This window comes from Nannospalax galili, unplaced genomic scaffold, assembly GCF_000622305.1.
Source record: "Nannospalax galili isolate Female #2095 unplaced genomic scaffold, S.galili_v1.0 scaffold1023, whole genome shotgun sequence".
Lineage (NCBI taxonomy): Eukaryota > Metazoa > Chordata > Mammalia > Rodentia > Spalacidae > Nannospalax > Nannospalax galili.
In genome coordinates, this window is record NW_008349234.1 from 170,762 (window position 1) to 171,104 (window position 343).

Genomic DNA, 343 nt, shown 5'->3' on the forward strand with positions numbered 1-343 from the left:
GAAGAGGGTCAACACAGAGGAATCATTTCCTCCCTGCTTCCAAGTGAAGCCAGCTGTGGTTGAGCAGGACCTCTGACTTACCTTCACATAAGCGGAACTTGTAAAACAAAGGAACCAGGGGCTCCTCCCAAGCCCATGTGTTCCTCACGACATATCTTCAAACGACCTTAAGAGTAAAAATAAATTGGTTTATCTGGGCCAACTCTATGGCCCTTAAACACCCCAAAGGAAAGTATAACCAAAGATTAAAGGGGCCAATATAATTTTTTAAGAGTCCATATGTATAGCTAATGGGTACATAACAAGCAACAATGCCAGATAGGAGATACCTTCTTTTGAGTTG

The 343-nt window shown here is 42.6% G+C and overlaps 1 protein-coding gene across 3 annotated transcripts in view; it reads left to right on the forward strand.

Annotated features, from left to right (window-relative positions):
• Nucleotides 1-343, forward strand: part of Tex2 (testis expressed 2) — a 127,100-nt gene that overhangs the window by 28,614 nt on the left and 98,143 nt on the right. The gene's annotated exons all lie outside the window — the stretch shown is intronic.